Source organism: Eleutherodactylus coqui, chromosome 1 (genome assembly GCF_035609145.1).
Source record: "Eleutherodactylus coqui strain aEleCoq1 chromosome 1, aEleCoq1.hap1, whole genome shotgun sequence".
Taxonomy (NCBI): Eukaryota; Metazoa; Chordata; class Amphibia; order Anura; family Eleutherodactylidae; genus Eleutherodactylus; species Eleutherodactylus coqui.
This window is the reverse complement of record NC_089837.1, coordinates 329,259,116-329,278,092: the sequence shown is the minus strand read 5'-3', so window position 1 is coordinate 329,278,092 and position 18,977 is coordinate 329,259,116. Positions and strand designations below refer to the sequence as shown.

The following is an 18,977-nucleotide window of genomic DNA, read 5'->3' as shown; positions in this document are numbered from 1 at the left end:
CAAATTTGCACAGAGCATAGGAAACCAACAAGGCGAATTGGAGCCCCTAAGACAGGAAGAGAAATATGATGTCATAGGCATCACAGAAACGTGGTGGGATGATACACGATTGGAATACAAGGCTTGAAGGATGCAACCTTTTTATAAGAAACAGACCTAATAGAAGAGGAGCAGGCCTGAACGGCCGCTGTGTTGAGTGAATGGAGAGGGTCGGGGAAGAGCGAGGAGTGAAATCCCCTCCAGCCGCACGCTGCGAGCCAACGTTACTCACTCCTGTGCAGCAGCATGGGAGCGAGTACATAAGAGGAGGAGCATCGGGCATCGTTTGCCCGACAGCCGTTCCGTGTAAGTAAAGGGGGCTTCAGCTAACTTCAATGAATTAAACTCTAAAGGTTCAGATGAATTACATTTTAGGATACTGAAGGTTGATTGAATGAAGGTAGCTACTCCCAAATCTTCCATTCATCCTGCAAGGATGCTGAATGATTCACTACTTTCTGATATTACCAAAGAATTCAAGAACAGCAACAACCACTCAGCTTGTGATCTCCTCCTCCACCTTCCCTGTAACAGACATGGAGAACGGTCATCAACAGCAATCAGCACCTGCAACGAAGCAGAACTGAGAGCTCACTTCACACTCAGAGGAGATCACTACAGCTCCTCCTCGTGGTTGGTAGGTTGGCACACTTTAGGATGCAGTTTCCCAAGTTAAACACTTTAGAAATGATCCCTGAAAGTATAGTCTTAACCTGCTATTCTCTGCATTGACTTCCCCCACCCTGCAGGCTACCACGTAGTATTGTGGAGAAGAACTTTAGTCCACCGCTCGCTTTCTCTCTGTTAGCTGTCCAGGCATCTAATATCAATATCCATGCGTACTGTATGGTATAGTGTAATATGGGAATCATTTCATTAACAGACCGGAGATTGGCGCTCAAGGAAAATAATTTGCATGTTCCCGGTGCGTTCTGGGAAGACTCGCCGCGGGCGGGCACATTGCTGGGTTTAGCTTGGTCTGGTGGCTCGGAGGACATCGCCACACCAGAGATTGGAGCTCGGGGAAGAGAATGTGCAGACCTGACATAATCTCGCAAGAGTTGTGCTGTCTTCCAGGTGCGCAAATCAAAGATGTGTCTGATCAAGACTCTTCAGTCTTTCAGACCACTACCCATTCCTACTGATACAAGTTGGGACAAATGACACTGCCCAAAAGGACCTTGCAACTATCTGCAGAGACTTTGAAGACCTCGGCAGGGAAATGAAGGAACTAGGAGCACAGGTGGTCTTGTCGTCCATCCTGCCAGTGGATGGCCACGGAGTAAGGAGATGGAACAGGACTCTACGGGTGAACAACTGACTACGTCAATGTTGCCGTCAGCAAAGATTTGGATTTCTAGACCATGGAGTGAATTACTCATATGATGAACTCCTTGCTAGAGATGGCTTGCAACTTACAAAGGCAGGTAAGCAAATACTTGACAGGTGCCTTGCTACACTCATCAGGAGAGCTTTAAGCTAGAACAATATGGGAAGGGAAGGGAAAGGCTAGGCAAAAATATACGACTAATTAATACATCTGAGAACCTTGCTATTAGAATGGGAAAGAAAGATCAAAGACAAAAAAAATTCAGAAGGAAAGTAGAGGAGCAAGAGACACCTGTCACAAACTAAAATGCTTCAATACAAATGCACAGAGCATAGGAAACCAACAAGGCGAATTGGAGCCCCTAAGACAGGAAGAGAAATATGATGTCATAGGCATCACAGAAACGTGGTGGGATGATACACGATTGGAATACAAGGCTTGAAGGATGCAACCTTTTTATAAGAAACAGACCTAATAGAAGAGGAGCAGGCCTGAACGGCCGCTGTGTTGAGTGAATGGAGAGGGTCGGGGAAGAGCGAGGAGTGAAATCCCCTCCAGCCGCCCGCTGCGAGCCAACGTTACTCACTCCTGTGCAGCAGCATGGGAGCGAGTACATAAGAGGAGGAGCATCGGGCATCGTTTGCCCGACAGCCGTTCCGTGTAAGTAAATGGGGCTTCAGCTAACTTCAATGAATTAAACTCTAAAGGTTCAGATGAATTACATTTTAGGATACTGAAGGTTGATTGAATGAAGTTAGCTGCTCCCAAATCTTCCATTCATCCTGCAAGGATGCTGAATGATTCACTACTTTCTGATATTACCAAAGATTTCAAAAACAGCAACAACCACTCAGCTTGTGATCTCCTCCTCCACCTTCCCTGTAACAGAGAAGGAGAACGGTCATCAACAGCAATCAGCACCTGCAACGAAGCAGAACTGAGAGCTCACTTCACGCTCCGAGGAGCTCACTTCACGCTCCGAGGAGATCACTACAGCTCCTCCTCGTGGTTGGTAGGTTGGCACACTTTAGGATGCAGTTTCCCAAGTTAAACACTTTAGAAATGATCCCTGAAAGTATACTCTTAACCTGCTATTCTCTGCATTGACTTCCCCCACCCTGCAGGCTACCACGTAGTATTGTGGAGAAGAACTTTAGTCCACCGCTCGCTTTCTCTCTGTTAGCTGTCCAGGCATCTAATACCAATATCCATGCGTACTGTATGGTATAGTGTAATATGGGAATCATTTCATTAACAGACCGGAGATTGGCGCTCAAGGAAAATAATTTGCATGTTCCCGGTGCGTTCTGGGAAGACTCGCCGCAGGCGGGCACATTGCTGGGTTTAGCTTGGTCTGGTGGCTCGGAGGACATCGCCACACCAGAGATTGGAGCTCGGGGAAGAGAATGTGCAGACCTGACATAATCTCGCAAGAGTTGTGCTGTCTTCCAGGTGCGCAAATCAAAGATGTGTCTGATCAAGACTCTTCAGTCTTTCAGACCACTACCCATTCCTACTGATACAAGTTGGGACAAATGACACTGCCCAAAAGGACCTTGCAACTATCTGCAGAGACTTTGAAGACCTCGGCAGGGAAATGAAGGAACTAGGAGCACAGGTGGTCTTGTCGTCCATCCTGCCAGTGGATGGCCACGGAGTAAGGAGATGGAACAGGACTCTACGGGTGAACAACTGACTACGTCGATGTTGCCGTCAGCAAAGATTTGGATTTCTAGACCATGGAGTGAATTACTCATATGATGAACTCCTTGCTAGAGATGGCTTGCAACTTACAAAGGCAGGTAAGCAAATACTTGACAGGTGCCTTGCTACACTCATCAGGAGAGCTTTAAGCTAGAACAATATGGGAAGGGAAGGGAAAGGCTAGGCAAAAATATATGACTAATTAATACATCTGAGAACCTTGCTATTAGAATGGGAAAGAAAGATCAAAGACAAAAAAAATTCAGAAGGAAAGTAGAGGAGCAAGAGACACCTGTCACAAACTAAAATGCTTCAATACAAATGCACAGAGCATAGGAAACCAACAAGGCGAATTGGAGCCCCTAAGACAGGAAGAGAAATATGATGTCATAGGCATCACAGAAACGTGGTGGGATGATACACGATTGGAATACAAGGCTTGAAGGATGCAACCTTTTTATAAGAAACAGACCTAATAGAAGAGGAGCAGGCCTGAACGGCCGCTGTGTTGAGTGAATGGAGAGGGTCGGGGAAGAGCGAGGAGTGAAATCCCCTCCAGCCGCACGCTGCGAGCCAACGTTACTCACTCCTGTGCAGCAGCATGGGAGCGAGTACATAAGAGGAGGAGCATCGGGCATCGTTTGCCCAACAGCCGTTCCGTGTAAGTAAATAGGGCTTCAGCTAACTTCAATGAATTAAACTCTAAAGGTTCAGATGAATTACATTTTAGGATACTGAAGGTTGATTGAATGAAGGTAGCTGTTCCCAAATCTTCCATTCATCCTGCAAGGATGCTGAATGATTCACTACTTTCTGATATTACCAAAGATTTCAAAAACAGCAACAACCACTCAGCTTGTGATCTCCTCCTCCACCTTCCCTGTAACAGAGAAGGAGAACGGTCATCAACAGCAATCAGCACCTGCAACGAAGCAGAACTGAGAGCTCACTTCACGCTCAGAGGAGATCACTACAGCTCCTCCTCGTGGTTGGTAGGTTGGCACACTTTAGGATGCAGTTTCCCAAGTTAAACACTTTAGAAATGATCCCTGAAAGTATAGTCTTAACCTGCTATTCTCTGCATTGACTTCCCCCACCCTGCAGGCTACCAAGTAGTATTGTGGAGAAGAACTTTAGTCCACCGCTCGCTTTCTCTCTGTTAGCTGCCCAGGCATCTAATACCAATATCCATGCGTACTGTATGGTATAGTGTAATATGGGAATCATTTCATTAACAGACCGGAGATTGGCGCTCAAGGAAAATAATTTGCATGTTCCCGGTGCGTTCTGGGAAGACTCGCCGCGGGCGGGCACATTGCTGGGTTTAGCTTGGTCTGGTGGCTCGGAGGACATCGCCACACCAGAGATTGGAGCTTGGGGAAGAGAATGTGCAGACCTGACATAATCTCGCAAGAGTTGTGCTGTCTTCCAGGTGCGCAAATCAAAGATGTGTCTGATCAAGACTCTTCAGTCTTTCAGACCACTACCCATTCCTACTGATACAAGTTGGGACAAATGACACTGCCCAAAAGGACCTTGCAACTATCTGCAGAGACTTTGAAGACCTCGGCAGGGAAATGAAGGAACTAGGAGCACAGGTGGTCTTGTCGTCCATCCTGCCAGTGGATGGCCACGGAGTAAGGAGATGGAACAGGACTCTACGGGTGAACAACTGACTACGTCGATGTTGCCGTCAGCAAAGATTTGGATTTCTAGACCATGGAGTGAATTACTCATATGATGAACTCCTTGCTAGAGATGGCTTGCAACTTACAAAGGCAGGTAAGCAAATACTTGACAGGTGCCTTGCTACACTCATCAGGAGAGCTTTAAGCTAGAACAATATGGGAAGGGAAGGGAAAGGCTAGGCAAAAATATACGACTAATTAATACATCTGAGAACCTTGCTATTAGAATGGGAAAGAAAGATCAAAGACAAAAAAAATTCAGAAGGAAAGTAGAGGAGCAAGAGACACCTGTCACAAACTAAAATGCTTCAATACAAATGCACAGAGCATAGGAAACCAACAAGGCGAATTGGAGCCCCTAAGACAGGAAGAGAAATATGATGTCATAGGCATCACAGAAACGTGGTGGGATGATACACGATTGGAATACAAGGCTTGAAGGATGCAACCTTTTTATAAGAAACAGACCTAATAGAAGAGGAGCAGGCCTGAACGGCCGCTGTGTTGAGTGAATGGAGAGGGTCGGGGAAGAGCGAGGAGTGAAATCCCCTCCAGCCGCCCGCTGCGAGCCAACGTTACTCACTCCTGTGCAGCAGCATGGGAGCGAGTACATAAGAGGAGGAGCATCGGGCATCGTTTGCCCAACAGCCGTTCCGTGTAAGTAAATGGGGCTTCAGCTAACTTCAATGAATTAAACTCTAAAGGTTCAGATGAATTACATTTTAGGATACTGAAGGTTGATTGAATGAAGGTAGCTGCTCCCAAATCTTCCATTCATCCTGCAAGGATGCTGAATGATTCACTACTTTCTGATATTACCAAAGATTTCAAAAACAGCAACAACCACTCAGCTTGTGATCTCCTCCTCCACCTTCCCTGTAACAGAGAAGGAGAACGGTCATCAACAGCAATCAGCACCTGCAACGAAGCAGAACTGAGAGCTCACTTCACGCTCAGAGGAGATCACTACAGCTCCTCCTCGTGGTTGGTAGGTTGGCACACTTTAGGATGCAGTTTCCCAAGTTAAACAATTTAGAAATGATCCCTGAAAGTATAGTCTTAACCTGCTATTCTCTGCATTGACTTCCCCCACCCTGCAGGCTACCACGTAGTATTGTGGAGAAGAACTTTAGTCCACCGCTCGCTTTCTCTCTGTTAGCTGTCCAGGCATCTAATACCAATATCCATGCGTACTGTATGGTATAGTGTAATATGGGAATCATTTCATTAACAGACCGGAGATTGGCGCTCAAGGAAAATAATTTGCATGTTCCCGGTGCGTTCTGGGAGGACTCGCCGCGGGCGGGCACATTGCTGGGTTTAGCTTGGTCTGGTGGCTCGGAGGACATCGCCACACCAGAGATTGGAGCTCGGGGAAGAGAATGTGCAGACCTGACATAATCTCGCAAGAGTTGTGCTGTCTTCCAGGTGCGCAAATCAAAGATGTGTCTGATCAAGACTCTTCAGTCTTTCAGACCACTACCCATTCCTACTGATACAAGTTGGGACAAATGACACTGCCCAAAAGGACCTTGCAACTATCTGCAGAGACTTTGAAGACCTCGGCAGGGAAATGAAGGAACTAGGAGCACAGGTGGTCTTGTCGTCCATCCTGCCAGTGGATGGCCACGGAGTAAGGAGATGGAACAGGACTCTACGGGTGAACAACTGACTACGTCGATGTTGCCGTCAGCAAAGATTTGGATTTCTAGACCATGGAGTGAATTACTCATATGATGAACTCCTTGCTAGAGATGGCTTGCAACTTACAAAGGCAGGTAAGCAAATACTTGACAGGTGCCTTGCTACACTCATCAGGAGAGCTTTAAGCTAGAACAATATGGGAAGGGAAAGGCTAGGCAAAAATATACGACTAATTAATACATCTGAGAACCTTGCTATTAGAATGGGAAAGAAAGATCAAAGACAAAAAAAATTCAGAAGGAAAGTAGAGGAGCAAGAGACACCTGTCACAAACTAAAATGCTTCAATACAAATTTGCACAGAGCATAGGAAACCAACAAGGCGAATTGGAGCCCCTAAGACAGGAAGAGAAATATGATGTCATAGGCATCACAGAAACGTGGTGGGATGATACACGATTGGAATACAAGGCTTGAAGGATGCAACCTTTTTATAAGAAACAGACCTAATAGAAGAGGAGCAGGCCTGAACGGCCGCTGTGTTGAGTGAATGGAGAGGGTCGGGGAAGAGCGAGGAGTGAAATCCCCTCCAGCCGCCCGCTGCGAGCCAACGTTACTCACTCCTGTGCAGCAGCATGGGAGCGAGTACATAAGAGGAGGAGCATCGGGCATCGTTTGCCCAACAGCCGTTCCGTGTAAGTAAATGGGGCTTCAGCTAACTTCAATGAATTAAACTCTAAAGGTTCAGATGAATTACATTTTAGGATACTGAAGGTTGATTGAATGAAGGTAGCTGCTCCCAAATCTTCCATTCATCCTGCAAGGATGCTGAATGATTTACTACTTTCTGATATTACCAAAGATTTCAAAAACAGCAACAACCACTCAGCTTGTGATCTCCTCCTCCACCTTCCCTGTAACAGAAGGAGAACGGTCATCAACAGCAATCAGCACCTGCAACGAAGCAGAACTGAGAGCTCACTTCACGCTCAGAGGAGATCACTACAGCTCTTCCTCGTGGTTGGTAGGTTGGCACACTTTAGGATGCAGTTTCCCAAGTTAAACACTTTAGAAATGATCCCTGAAAGTATAGTCTTAACCTGCTATTCTCTGCATTGACTTCCCCCACCCTGCAGGCTACCACGTAGTATTGTGGAGAAGAACTTTAGTCCACCGCTCGCTTTCTCTCTGTTAGCTGTCCAGGCATCTAATACCAATATCCATGCGTACTGTATGGTATAGTGTAATATGGGAATCATTTCATTAACAGACCGGAGATTGGCGCTCAAGGAAAATAATTTGCATGTTCCCGGTGCGTTCTGGGAGGACTCGCCGCGGGCGGGCACATTGCTGGGTTTAGCTTGGTCTGGTGGCTCGGAGGACATCGCCACACCAGAGATTGGAGCTCGGGGAAGAGAATGTGCAGACCTGACATAATCTCGCAAGAGTTGTGCTGTCTTCCAGGTGCGCAAATCAAAGATGTGTCTGATCAAGACTCTTCAGTCTTTCAGACCACTACCCATTCCTACTGATACAAGTTGGGACAAATGACACTGCCCAAAAGGACCTTGCAACTATCTGCAGAGACTTTGAAGACCTCGGCAGGGAAATGAAGGAACTAGGAGCACAGGTGGTCTTGTCGTCCATCCTGCCAGTGGATGGCCACGGAGTAAGGAGATGGAACAGGACTCTACGGGTGAACAACTGACTACGCCGATGTTGCCGTCAGCAAAGATTTGGATTTCTAGACCATGGAGTGAATTACTCATATGATGAACTCCTTGCTAGAGATGGCTTGCAACTTACAAAGGCAGGTAAGCAAATACTTGACAGGTGCCTTGCTACACTCATCAGGAGAGCTTTAAGCTAGAACAATATGGGAAGGGAAGGGAAAGGCTAGGCAAAAATATACGACTAATTAATACATCTGAGAACCTTGCTATTAGAATGGGAAAGAAAGATCAAAGACAAAAAAAATTCAGAAGGAAAGTAGAGGAGCAAGAGACACCTGTCACAAACTAAAATGCTTCAATACAAATTTGCACAGAGCATAGGAAACCAACAAGGCGAATTGGAGCCCCTAAGACAGGAAGAGAAATATGATGTCATAGGCATCACAGAAACGTGGTGGGATGATACACGATTGGAATACAAGGCTTGAAGGATGCAACCTTTTTATAAGAAACAGACCTAATAGAAGAGGAGCAGGCCTGAACGGCCGCTGTGTTGAGTGAATGGAGAGGGTCGGGGAAGAGCGAGGAGTGAAATCCCCTCCAGCCGCCCGCTGCGAGCCAACGTTACTCACTCCTGTGCAGCAGCATGGGAGCGAGTACATAAGAGGAGGAGCATCGGGCATCGTTTGCCCGACAGCCGTTCCGTGTAAGTAAATGGGGCTTCAGCTAACTTCAATGAATTAAACTCTAAAGGTTCAGATGAATTACATTTTAGGATACTGAAGGTTGATTGAATGAAGGTAGCTGCTCCCAAATCTTTCATTCATCCTGCAAGGATGCTGAATGATTCACTACTTTCTGATATTACCAAAGATTTCAAAAACAGCAACAACCACTCAGCTTGTGATCTCCTCCTCCACCTTCCCTGTAACAGAGAAGGAGAACGGTCATCAACAGCAATCAGCACCTGCAACGAAGCAGAACTGAGAGCTCACTTCACGCTCAGAGGAGATCACTACAGCTCCTCCTCGTGGTTGGTAGGTTGGCACACTTGTAGGATGCAGTTTCCCAAGTTAAACACTTTAGAAATGATCCCTGAAAGTATAGTCTTAACCTGCTATTCTCTGCATTGACTTCCCCCACCCTGCAGGCTACCACGTAGTATTGTGGAGAAGAACTTTAGTCCACCGCTCGCTTTCTCTCTGTTAGCTGTCCAGGCATCTAATACCAATATCCATGCGTACTGTATGGTATAGTGTAATATGGGAATCATTTCATTAACAGACCGGAGATTGGCGCTCAAGGAAAATAATTTGCATGTTCCCGGTGCGTTCTGGGAGGACTCACCGCGGGCGGGCACATTGCTGGGTTTAGCTTGGTCTGGTGGCTCGGAGGACATCGCCACACCAGAGATTGGAGCTCGGGGAAGAGAATGTGCAGACCTGACATAATCTCGCAAGAGTTGTGCTGTCTTCCAGGTGCGCAAATCAAAGATGTGTCTGATCAAGACTCTTCAGTCTTTCAGACCACTACCCATTCCTACTGATACAAGTTGGGACAAATGACACTGCCCAAAAGGACCTTGCAACTATCTGCAGAGACTTTGAAGACCTCGGCAGGGAAATGAAGGAACTAGGAGCACAGGTGGTCTTGTCGTCCATCCTGCCAGTGGATGGCCACGGAGTAAGGAGATGGAACAGGACTCTACGGGTGAACAACTGACTACGTCGATGTTGCCGTCAGCAAAGATTTGGATTTCTAGACCATGGAGTGAATTACTCATATGATGAACTCCTTGCTAGAGATGGCTTGCAACTTACAAAGGCAGGTAAGCAAATACTTGACAGGTGCCTTGCTACACTCATCAGGAGAGCTTTAAGCTAGAACAATATGGGAAGGGAAGGGAAAGGCTAGGCAAAAATATACGACTAATTAATACATCTGAGAACCTTGCTATTAGAAGGGGAAAGAAAGATCAAAGACAAAAAAAATTCAGAAGGAAAGTAGAGGAGCAAGAGACACCTGTCACAAACTAAAATGCTTCAATACAAATGCACAGAGCATAGGAAACCAACAAGGCGAATTGCAGCCCCTAAGACAGGAAGAGAAATATGATGTCATAGGCATCACAGAAACGTGGTGGGATGATACACGATTGGAATACAAGGCTTGAAGGATGCAACCTTTTTATAAGAAACAGACCTAATAGAAGAGGAGCAGGCCTGAACGGCCGCTGTGTTGAGTGAATGGAGAGGGTCGGGGAAGAGCGAGGAGTGAAATCCCCTCCAGCCGCCCGCTGCGAGCCAACGTTACTCACTCCTGTGCAGCAGCATGGGAGCGAGTACATAAGAGGAGGAGCATCGGGCATCGTTTGCCCAACAGCCGTTCCGTGTAAGTAAATGGGGCTTCAGCTAACTTCAATGAATTAAACTCTAAAGGTTCAGATGAATTACATTTTAGGATACTGAAGGTTGATTGAATGAAGGTAGCTGCTCCCAAATCTTCCATTCATCCTGCAAGGATGCTGAATGATTCACTACTTTCTGATATTACCAAAGATTTCAAAAACAGCAACAACCACTCAGCTTGTGATCTCCTCCTCCACCTTCCCTGTAACAGAGAAGGAAAACGGTCATCAACAGCAATCAGCACCTGCAACGAAGCAGAACTGAGAGCTCACTTCACACTCAGAGGAGATCACTACAGCTCCTCCTCGTGGTTGGTAGGTTGGCACACTTTAGGATGCAGTTTCCCAAGTTAAACACTTTAGAAATGATCCCTGAAAGTATAGTCTTAACCTGCTATTCTCTACATTGACTTCCCCCACCCTGCAGGCTACCACGTAGTATTGTGGAGAAGAACTTTAGTCCACCGCTCGCTTTCTCTCTGTTAGCTGTCCAGGCATCTAATACCAATATCCATGCGTACTGTATGGTATAGTGTAATATGGGAATCATTTCATTAACAGACCGGAGATTGGCGCTCAAGGAAAATAATTTGCATGTTCCCGGTGCGTTCTGGGAAGACTCGCCGCGGGCGGGCACATTGCTGGGTTTAGCTTGGTCTGGTGGCTCGGAGGACATCGCCACACCAGAGATTGGAGCTCGGGGAAGAGAATGTGCAGACCTGACATAATCTCGCAAGAGTTGTGCTGTCTTCCAGGTGCGCAAATCAAAGATGTGTCTGATCAAGACTCTTCAGTCTTTCAGACCACTACCCATTCCTACTGATACAAGTTGGGACAAATGACACTGCCCAAAAGGACCTTGCAACTATCTGCAGAGACTTTGAAGACCTCGGCAGGGAAATGAAGGAACTAGGAGCACAGGTGGTCTTGTCGTCCATCCTGCCAGTGGATGGCCACGGAGTAAGGAGATGGAACAGGACTCTACGGGTGAACAACTGACTACGTCGATGTTGCCGTCAGCAAAGATTTGGATTTCTAGACCATGGAGTGAATTACTCATATGATGAACTCCTTGCTAGAGATGGCTTGCAACTTACAAAGGCAGGTAAGCAAATACTTGACAGGTGCCTTGCTACACTCATCAGGAGAGCTTTAAGCTAGAACAATATGGGAAGGGAAGGGAAAGGCTAGGCAAAAATATACGACTAATTAATACATCTGAGAACCTTGCTATTAGAAGGGGAAAGAAAGATCAAAGACAAAAAAAATTCAGAAGGAAAGTAGAGGAGCAAGAGACACCTGTCACAAACTAAAATGCTTCAATACAAATGCACAGAGCATAGGAAACCAACAAGGCGAATTGGAGCCCCTAAGACAGGAAGAGAAATATGATGTCATAGGCATCACAGAAACGTGGTGGGATGATACACGATTGGAATACAAGGCTTGAAGGATGCAACCTTTTTATAAGAAACAGACCTAATAGAAGAGGAGCAGGCCTGAACGGCCACTGTGTTGAGTGAATGGAGAGGGTCGGGGAAGAGCGAGGAGTGAAATCCCCTCCAGCCGCCCGCTGCGAGCCAACGTTACTCACTCCTGTGCAGCAGCATGGGAGCGAGTACATAAGAGGAGGAGCATCGGGCATCGTTTGCCCGACAGCCGTTCCGTGTAAGTAAAGGGGGCTTCAGCTAACTTCAATGAATTAAACTCTAAAGGTTCAGATGAATTACATTTTAGGATACTGAAGGTTGATTGAATGAAGGTAGCTGCTCCCAAATCTTCCATTCATCCTGCAAGGATGCTGAATGATTCACTACTTTCTGATATTACTAAAGATTTCAAAAACAGCAACAACCACTCAGCTTGTGATCTCCTCCTCCACCTTCCCTGTAACAGAGAAGGAGAACGGTCATCAACAGCAATCAGCACCTGCAACGAAGCAGAACTGAGAGCTCACTTCACGCTCAGAGGAGATCACTACAGCTCCTCCTCGTGGTTGGTAGGTTGGCACACTTTAGGATGCAGTTTCCCAAGTTTAACACTTTAGAAATGATCCCTGAAAGTATAGTCTTAACCTGCTATTCTCTGCATTGACTTCCCCCACCCTGCAGGCTACCACGTAGTATTGTGGAGAAGAACTTTAGTCCACCGCTCGCTTTCTCTCTGTTAGCTGTCCAGGCATCTAATACCAATATCCATGCGTACTGTATGGTATAGTGTAATATGGGAATCATTTCATTAACAGACCGGAGATTGGCGCTCAAGGAAAATAATTTGCATGTTCCCGGTGCGTTCTGGGAAGACTCGCCGCGGGCAGGCACATTGCTGGGTTTAGCTTGGTCTGGTGGCTCGGAGGACATCGCCACACCAGAGATTGGAGCTCGGGGAAGAGAATGTGCAGACCTGACATAATCTCGCAAGAGTTGTGCTGTCTTCCAGGTGCGCAAATCAAAGATGTGTCTGATCAAGACTCTTCAGTCTTTCAGACCACTACCCATTCCTACTGATACAAGTTGGGACAAATGACACTGCCCAAAAGGACCTTGCAACTATCTGCAGAGACTTTGAAGACCTCGGCAGGGAAATGAAGGAACTAGGAGCACAGGTGGTCTTGTCGTCCATCCTGCCAGTGGATGGCCACGGAGTAAGGAGATGGAACAGGACTCTACGGGTGAACAACTGACTACGTCGATGTTGCCGTCAGCAAAGATTTGGATTTCTAGACCATGGAGTGAATTACTCATATGATGAACTCCTTGCTAGAGATGGCTTGCAACTTACAAAGGCAGGTAAGCAAATACTTGACAGGTGCCTTGCTACACTCATCAGGAGAGCTTTAAGCTAGAACAATATGGGAAGGGAAGGGAAAGGCTAGGCAAAAATATACGACTAATTAATACATCTGAGAACCTTGCTATTAGAAGGGGAAAGAAAGATCAAAGACAAAAAAAATTCAGAAGGAAAGTAGAGGAGCAAGAGACACCTGTCACAAACTAAAATGCTTCAATACAAATGCACAGAGCATAGGAAACCAACAAGGCGAATTGGAGCCCCTAAGACAGGAAGAGAAATATGATGTCATAGGCATCACAGAAACGTGGTGGGATGATACACGATTGGAATACAAGGCTTGAAGGATGCAACCTTTTTATAAGAAACAGACCTAATAGAAGAGGAGCAGGCCTGAACGGCCGCTGTGTTGAGTGAATGGAGAGGGTCGGGGAAGAGCGAGGAGTGAAATCCCCTCCAGCCGCCCGCTGCGAGCCAACGTTACTCACTCCTGTGCAGCAGCATGGGAGCGAGTACATAAGAGGAGGAGCATCGGGCATCGTTTGCCCGACAGCCGTTCCGTGTAAGTAAATGGGGCTTCAGCTAACTTCAATGAATTAAACTCTAAAGGTTCAGATGAATTACATTTTAGGATACTGACGGTTGATTGAATGAAGGTAGCTGCTCCCAAATCTTCCATTCATCCTGCAAGGATGCTGAATGATTCACTACTTTCTGATATTACCAAAGATTTCAAAAACAGCAACAACCACTCAGCTTGTGATCTCCTCCTCCACCTTCCCTGTAACAGAGAAGGAGAACAGTCATCAACAGCAATCAGCACCTGCAACGAAGCAGAACTGAGAGCTCACTTCACACTCAGAGGAGATCACTACAGCTCCTCCTCGTGGTTGGTAGGTTGGCACACTTTAGGATGCAGTTTCCCAAGTTAAACACTTTAGAAATGATCCCTGAAAGTATAGTCTTAACCTGCTATCCTCTGCATTGACTTCCCCCACCCTGCAGGCTACCACGTAGTATTGTGGAGAAGAACTTTAGTCTACCGCTCGCTTTCTCTCTGTTAGCTGTCCAGGCATCTAATACCAATATCCATGCATACTGTATGGTATAGTGTAATATGGGAATCATTTCATTAACAGACTGGAGATTGGCGCTCAAGGAAAATAATTTGCATGTTCCCGGTGCGTTCTGGGAAGACTCGCCGCGGGCGGGCACATTGCTGGGTTTAGCTTGGTCTGGTGGCTCGGAGGACATCGCCACACCAGAGATTGGAGCTCGGGGAAGAGAATGTGCAGACCTGACATAATCTCGCAAGAGTTGTGCTGTCTTCCAGGTGCGCAAATCAAAGATGTGTCTGATCAAGACTCTTCAGTCTTTCAGACCACTACCCATTCCTACTGATACAAGTTGGGACAAATGACACTGCCCAAAAGGACCTTGCAACTATCTGCAGAGACTTTGAAGACCTCGGCAGGGAAATGAAGGAACTAGGAGCACAGGTGGTCTTGTCGTCCATCCTGCCAGTGGATGGCCACGGAGTAAGGAGATGGAACAGGACTCTACGGGTGAACAACTGACTACGTCGATGTTGCCGTCAGCAAAGATTTGGATTTCTAGACCATGGAGTGAATTACTCATATGATGAACTCCTTGCTAGAGATGGCTTGCAACTTACAAAGGCAGGTAAGCAAATACTTGACAGGTGCCTTGCTACACTCATCAGGAGAGCTTTAAGCTAGAACAATATGGGAAGGGAAGGGAAAGGCTAGGCAAAAATATACGACTAATTAATACATCTGAGAACCTTGCTATTAGAAGGGGAAAGAAAGATCAAAGACAAAAAAAATTCAGAAGGAAAGTAGAGGAGCAAGAGACACCTGTCACAAACTAAAATGCTTCAATACAAATGCACAGAGCATAGGAAACCAACAAGGCGAATTGGAGCCCCTAAGACAGGAAGAGAAATATGATGTCATAGGCATCACAGAAACGTGGTGGGATGATACACGATTGGAATACAAGGCTTGAAGGATGCAACCTTTTTATAAGAAACAGACCTAATAGAAGAGGAGCAGGCCTGAACGGCCGCTGTGTTGAGTGAATGGAGAGGGTCGGGGAAGAGCGAGGAGTGAAATCCCCTCCAGCCGCCCGCTGCGAGCCAACGTTACTCACTCCTGTGCAGCAGCATGGGAGCGAGTACATAAGAGGAGGAGCATCGGGCATCGTTTGCCCGACAGCCGTTCCGTGTAAGTAAATGGGGCTTCAGCTAACTTCAATGAATTAAACTCTAAAGGTTCTGATGAATTACATTTTAGGATACTGACGGTTGATTGAATGAAGGTAGCTGCTCCCAAATCTTCCATTCATCCTGCAAGGATGCTGAATGATTCACTACTTTCTGATATTACCAAAGATTTCAAAAACAGCAACAACCACTCAGCTTGTGATCTCCTCCTCCACCTTCCCTGTAACAGAGAAGGAGAACAGTCATCAACAGCAATCAGCACCTGCAACGAAGCAGAACTGAGAGCTCACTTCACACTCAGAGGAGATCACTACAGCTCCTCCTCGTGGTTGGTAGGTTGGCACACTTTAGGATGCAGTTTCCCAAGTTAAACACTTTAGAAATGATCCCTGAAAGTATAGTCTTAACCTGCTATCCTCTGCATTGACTTCCCCCACCCTGCAGGCTACCACGTAGTATTGTGGAGAAGAACTTTAGTCTACCGCTCGCTTTCTCTCTGTTAGCTGTCCAGGCATCTAATACCAATATCCATGCATACTGTATGGTATAGTGTAATATGGGAATCATTTCATTAACAGACTGGAGATTGGCGCTCAAGGAAAATAATTTGCATGTTCCCGGTGCGTTCTGGGAAGACTCGCCGCGGGCGGGCACATTGCTGGGTTTAGCTTGGTCTGGTGGCTCGGAGGACATCGCCACACCAGAGATTGGAGCTCGGGGAAGAGAATGTGCAGACCTGACATAATCTCGCAAGAGTTGTGCTGTCTTCCAGGTGCGCAAATCAAAGATGTGTCTGATCAAGACTCTTCAGTCTTTCAGACCACTACCCATTCCTACTGATACAAGTTGGGACAAATGACACTGCCCAAAAGGACCTTGCAACTATCTGCAGAGACTTTGAAGACCTCGGCAGGGAAATGAAGGAACTAGGAGCACAGGTGGTCTTGTCGTCCATCCTGCCAGTGGATGGCCACGGAGTAAGGAGATGGAACAGGACTCTACGGGTGAACAACTGACTACGTCGATGTTGCCGTCAGCAAAGATTTGGATTTCTAGACCATGGAGTGAATTACTCATATGATGAACTCCTTGCTAGAGATGGCTTGCAACTTACAAAGGCAGGTAAGCAAATACTTGACAGGTGCCTTGCTACACTCATCAGGAGAGCTTTAAGCTAGAACAATATGGGAAGGGAAGGGAAAGGCTAGGCAAAAATATACGACTAATTAATACATCTGAGAACCTTGCTATTAGAAGGGGAAAGAAAGATCAAAGACAAAAAAAATTCAGAAGGAAAGTAGAGGAGCAAGAGACACCTGTCACAAACTAAAATGCTTCAATACAAATGCACAGAGCATAGGAAACCAACAAGGCGAATTGGAGCCCCTAAGACAGGAAGAGAAATATGATGTCATAGGCATCACAGAAACGTGGTGGGATGATACACGATTGGAATACAAGGCTTGAAGGATGCAACCTTTTTATAAGAAACAGACCTAATAGAAGAGGAGCAGGCCTGAACGGCCGCTGTGTTGAGTGAATGGAGAGGGTCGGGGAAGAGCGAGGAGTGAAATCCCCTCCAGCCGCCCGCTGCGAGCCAACGTTACTCACTCCTGTGCAGCAGCATGGGAGCGAGTACATAAGAGGAGGAGCATCGGGCATCGTTTGCCCGACAGCCGTTCCGTGTAAGTAAATGGGGCTTCAGCTAACTTCAATGAATTAAACTCTAAAGGTTCTGATGAATTACATTTTAGGATACTGACGGTTGATTGAATGAAGGTAGCTGCTCCCAAATCTTCCATTCATCCTGCAAGGATGCTGAATGATTCACTACTTTCTGATATTACCAAAGATTTCAAAAACAGCAACAACCACTCAGCTTGTGATCTCCTCCTCCACCTTCCCTGTAACAGAGAAGGAGAACGGTCATCAACAGCAATCAGCACCTACAACGAAGCAGAACTGAGAGCTCACTTCACGCTCAGAGGAGATCACTACAGCTCCTCCTCGTGGTTGGTAGGTTGGCACACTTTAGGATGCAGTTTCCCAAGTTAAACACTTTAGAAATGATCCCTGAAAGTATAGTCTTAACCTGCTATTCTCTGCATTGACTTCCCCCACCCTGCAGGCTACCACGTAGTATTGTGGAGAAGAACTTTAGTCCACCGCTCGCTTTCTCTCTGTTAGCTGTCCAGGCATCTAATACCAATATCCATGCGTACTGTATGGTATAGTGTAATATGGGAATCATTTCATTAACAGACCGGAGATTGGCGCTCAAGGAAAATAATTTGCATGTTCCTGGTGCGTTCTGGGAAGACTCACCGCGGGCGGGCACATTGCTGGGTTTAGCTTGGTCTGGTGGCTCGGAGGACATCGCCACACCAGAGATTGGAGCTCGGGGAAGAGAATGTGCAGACCTGACATAATCTCGCAAGAGTTGTGCTGTCTTCCAGGTGCGCAAATCAAAGATGTGTCTGATCAAGACTCTTCAGTCTTTCAGACCACTACCCATTCCTACTGATACAAGTTGGGACAAATGACACTGCCCAAAAGGACCTTGCAACTATCTGCAGAGACTTTGAAGACCTCGGCAGGGAAATGAAGGAACTAGGAGCACAGGTGGTCTTGTCGTCCATCCTGCCAGTGGATGGCCACGGAGTAAGGAGATGGAACAGGACTCTACGGGTGAACAACTGACTACGTCGATGTTGCCGTCAGCAAAGATTTGGATTTCTAGACCATGGAGTGAATTACTCATATGATGAACTCCTTGCTAGAGATGGCTTGCAACTTACAAAGGCAGGTAAGCAAATACTTGACAGGTGCCTTGCTACACTCATCAGGAGAGCTTTAAGCTAGAACAATATGGGAAGGGAAGGGAAAGGCTAGGCAAAAATATACGACTAATTAATACATCTGAGAACCTTGCTATTAGAAGGGGAAAGAAAGATCAAAGACAAAAAAAATTCAGAAGGAAAGTAGAGGAGCAAGAGACACCTGTCACAAACTAAAATGCTTCAATACAAATGCACAGAGCATAGGAAACCAACAAGGCGAATTGGAGCCCCTAAGACAGGAAGAGAAATATGATGTCATAGGCATCACAGAAACGTGGTGGGATGATACACGATTGGAATACAAGGCTTGAAGGATGCAACCTTTTTATAAGAAACAGACCTAATAGAAGAGGAGCAGGCCTGAACGGCCGCTGTGTTGAGTGAATGGAGAGGGTCGGGGAAGAGCGAGGAGTGAAATCCCCTCCAGCCGCCCGCTGCGAGCCAACGTTACTCACTCCTGTGCAGCAGCATGGGAGCGAGTACATAAGAGGAGGAGCATCGGGCATCGTTTGCCCGACAGCCGTTCCGTGTAAGTAAATGGGGCTTCAGCTAACTTCAATGAATTAAACTCTAAAGGTTCAGATGAATTACATTTTAGGATACTGACGGTTGATTGAA

At 46.5% G+C, this 18,977-nt stretch overlaps 10 non-coding genes and 1 pseudogene across 10 annotated transcripts; all 11 read right to left on the bottom strand.

Annotated features, from left to right (window-relative positions):
• Positions 1-530: 530 nt before the first annotated feature.
• Positions 531-749, bottom strand: LOC136593642 (small nucleolar RNA U3). The gene has a single exon (XR_010788276.1). It is a non-coding gene; the product is annotated as a small nucleolar RNA U3 (small nucleolar RNA).
• Positions 750-2,214: 1,465 nt separating this feature from the next.
• LOC136593769 (small nucleolar RNA U3) lies at positions 2,215-2,454 on the bottom strand (annotated as a pseudogene).
• A 1,465-nt stretch (positions 2,455-3,919) lies between these two features.
• Positions 3,920-4,138, bottom strand: LOC136592623 (small nucleolar RNA U3). Its single transcript, XR_010788117.1, has one exon. It is a non-coding gene; the product is annotated as a small nucleolar RNA U3 (small nucleolar RNA).
• Positions 4,139-5,603: 1,465 nt separating this feature from the next.
• LOC136593534 (small nucleolar RNA U3) lies at positions 5,604-5,822 on the bottom strand. Its single transcript, XR_010788255.1, has one exon. It is a non-coding gene; the product is annotated as a small nucleolar RNA U3 (small nucleolar RNA).
• Positions 5,823-7,284: 1,462 nt separating this feature from the next.
• LOC136593143 (small nucleolar RNA U3) lies at positions 7,285-7,501 on the bottom strand. Its single transcript, XR_010788183.1, has one exon. It is a non-coding gene; the product is annotated as a small nucleolar RNA U3 (small nucleolar RNA).
• Positions 7,502-8,968: 1,467 nt separating this feature from the next.
• LOC136593055 (small nucleolar RNA U3) lies at positions 8,969-9,188 on the bottom strand. Its single transcript, XR_010788162.1, has one exon. It is a non-coding gene; the product is annotated as a small nucleolar RNA U3 (small nucleolar RNA).
• A 1,465-nt stretch (positions 9,189-10,653) lies between these two features.
• LOC136593414 (small nucleolar RNA U3) lies at positions 10,654-10,872 on the bottom strand. The gene has a single exon (XR_010788232.1). It is a non-coding gene; the product is annotated as a small nucleolar RNA U3 (small nucleolar RNA).
• Positions 10,873-12,337: 1,465 nt separating this feature from the next.
• On the bottom strand, positions 12,338-12,556 carry LOC136592922 (small nucleolar RNA U3). The gene has a single exon (XR_010788151.1). It is a non-coding gene; the product is annotated as a small nucleolar RNA U3 (small nucleolar RNA).
• A 1,465-nt stretch (positions 12,557-14,021) lies between these two features.
• On the bottom strand, positions 14,022-14,240 carry LOC136593469 (small nucleolar RNA U3). The gene has a single exon (XR_010788237.1). It is a non-coding gene; the product is annotated as a small nucleolar RNA U3 (small nucleolar RNA).
• Positions 14,241-15,705: 1,465 nt separating this feature from the next.
• LOC136593458 (small nucleolar RNA U3) lies at positions 15,706-15,924 on the bottom strand. Its single transcript, XR_010788236.1, has one exon. It is a non-coding gene; the product is annotated as a small nucleolar RNA U3 (small nucleolar RNA).
• A 1,465-nt stretch (positions 15,925-17,389) lies between these two features.
• On the bottom strand, positions 17,390-17,608 carry LOC136592823 (small nucleolar RNA U3). The gene has a single exon (XR_010788142.1). It is a non-coding gene; the product is annotated as a small nucleolar RNA U3 (small nucleolar RNA).
• Positions 17,609-18,977: the final 1,369 nt, after the last annotated feature.